At 31.1% G+C, this 2,704-nt stretch overlaps 1 protein-coding gene across 2 annotated transcripts in view; it reads left to right on the top strand.

Moving 5' to 3' along the window:
- The window catches only part of LOC117182140 (carcinine transporter-like), a 216,876-nt gene that overhangs the window by 166,491 nt on the left and 47,681 nt on the right, over positions 1 to 2,704 (top strand). The window lies entirely within an intron of this gene.

Below are 2,704 nucleotides of genomic sequence, written 5' to 3'. Positions count from 1 at the left end.
TCCAATATGTCTGAGCAGACTGCTCTCATCAGATCACTTGATTGCATTATAAAAATGCGTCCGTGACTGATGATTTATACCGGGACAGCCCCGTGCAAAAATAATCAAATAAAAAATCTAACTCTAACCAAAAATGCCTTCGACATGTTGGGCAGTATAAGCCTGTGACAACATTTCAACACTGAAATGTTTTTTCCCAAAAATAATAATAATAAAATAGCAATCCTTCAAAAATGTTTATATTCTATTTAGATTTAGGTAGAGAAACATTTGCCTCTCCCCCACGATATTTTACGCAATTTTTGACTAAAATTTTTTGTGCGATAATTTCTATTACCAAAGAAGATTAATTTTCAGATAAATGTTTAACACAAATATATCAATTTTCAACAAATAATTCATTTACTATCAAGATAGATGATAATTCAAAAAAAGCAATTCAATTTTCAACAAAACAAAAAAATAACTTTTTTTTTTACAAAAGTTTAGAATTTACAACCAAAAGAAAATGTTTTAATTCAAGTGGTTCAACTTTGACCCAAGTGGTGGGATTTTGAATTTAAAAAAAAATCAATTTTCAACCATAAAAGATTAATCAAGAATTTCTTAATCAAAAATATAATAGCAGATATTTTAAGCATGCGAAAAAATTCCACTTTAAATCAGAAACAGTTGAATTAAATAACAAAACAAATTTTCAATAAAATAGTTTCAAGATTATTTTCAATCAAAAAGTTATATTTTTATTCAGAAATTATCGAACTTCTACTATATAAAATGAATTTTAAAACAATAGTAAAATTTTTAATTAAGATTGATCTCAGTTGATTTTTTAACAAAACAGTTCAATTGCCAACCGAAAGTGATACATTTTGTACAGGTTTGTTGAATTTTCAAACAAAAAAGAAAATTTTAACTAAAGTGGTTCAATTTTTATCAAAGTAGTTGAATTTGAAATTAAAAAGATCAATCTTGGTTTTTCCACAACATATTTCAACTTCTAGCCAAAGAGGTGAGTTTTGAACTAAGGTAATGAATCTTCAATTAGAATAGTTAAATCTTTAACTAAAACAATTAAGTTTTAAGCAACAAAAATGTATTTTCAAACAACAAAATAAATTACAAAAAAAGTAACTTTTAAATTAAAATTATAAATTGCCAACCAAGAAAGGCTGCAATTAAAAAAAAAATTGCATCCAAAATGTTGACTTTTAAAACAAAAAAAGATTAGCTCTCAACAAAACTGTTAAATTTTCTAGCAAATGGTTAAATTTTTAACTAAAAAGATGAATTTTTGTTTAAGAAGAATAATTGCAAACCAATAACTTTAATTTTTAACTAAAAAGAATAATTTTCTACCAAAAATATGAATTCCTTATAAAATACATAACTTTTTAACAAAATAATTCAATTTTTAACGTTATAATTTCAAATTTCCAATTTTGAACGGTAATAAATACGGTGAATTTTTTTTTTATCTTGGAAAAAATTTCTAATTAATTTTAATGTTATATTATGATTTATTTTATAAAATAATAAATCAAAATTTTAGAATTTTATAAGCTTTGACTTTAAAACATTCAATTTAGTTCCCAATTTCAGAGTATCAAATTTTATTCGCTTTGATTTAAAATGATGTACATTTAATAATTTTCAAATTAATATCATTTTAATTCGGACGATTTTCATTAAAAATAATAAAATTTTAATTCCGTTGAGTTTCACATGGTCCAATTTAAAAAATTCTAATCTGAAATTATTTAGCTTTGAATGTTTATTATTATTATTAATATTCTGAGTTGAGACCGCCACGGCCCCTGACGTTTGGGTGATCTCGTTGCGTCCCCTTATAAGCCTTAAGAATAGCCCCAAAGCCCTCTCCATAAGGAGAGGACTGCAACCACGCTGTTGGCTGATATTTCAGACTCCCTGATGCAGAAACTGCCTATGAGTGTTACACGTTTCGCCGCAATCGCAGGGCAGTGGCAGAGAATGTGAGTGGAAGTCTCATTGTCCTTTCCGCACAGACGACAGAGGGGACTTTCTTCAAGCCCTATCTTATGTCTGTGATACCGGAGGTTCCCATGTCCTATAAACATTTCTGTTAGGACTTTGACTTCCTTCCTCCCGAGCTCAAGTATTTCTTTCGCTCGACGAGAGTTTACCTTTGAGCCCAAGAGTGTTTTAGCCTGTCTGCAGCCGGAGACCGAATGTCATTCATTCTGCTGTTCCTTGGTCAGCTAGCTGTTAATATCTTCAGTGACCAACCTACTAGAAATGCCAAAAACTGTCTCAGGTCCAGTAAAATTTCCCTTTGCTGCTAGCTTTGCTAGCCTGTCCGACATCTCATTGCCTCTGATGCCACTGTGTTCAGGGATCCAGAGCAGAGTGACTCGGTTTTCTGTCTCTAGCTTATTCAGTGACTCAATGCACTCTCATACTAGCAGCGACGTGGTCGTTATTTCATTCAGAGCCGTGATAGCAGCCCTGCTATCTGAGCAGATGCGAATGCTTCTTTTATCGCCATATTCCGTTGCCTTATAGGCGCACTGGAACAAAGCCATAATCTCAGATTGTAGAACTGGTGCGTAGGACCCCATTGCAATTGTGGGTCTGGATGCAATAAGGGCACATAAAATTTTTTCGTGCGAAAACGAAGTCCCCTGGAGGCTTTAGAAAAAATTTTCGAATTTTAATTTTCAAA

The sequence above is a fragment of the Belonocnema kinseyi genome, chromosome 10 (assembly GCF_010883055.1).
Source record: "Belonocnema kinseyi isolate 2016_QV_RU_SX_M_011 chromosome 10, B_treatae_v1, whole genome shotgun sequence".
NCBI classification, from domain to species: Eukaryota; Metazoa; Arthropoda; class Insecta; order Hymenoptera; family Cynipidae; genus Belonocnema; species Belonocnema kinseyi.
Note: the sequence above shows the minus strand (reverse complement) of the source record. Positions and strands in the feature narration are given on the sequence as shown.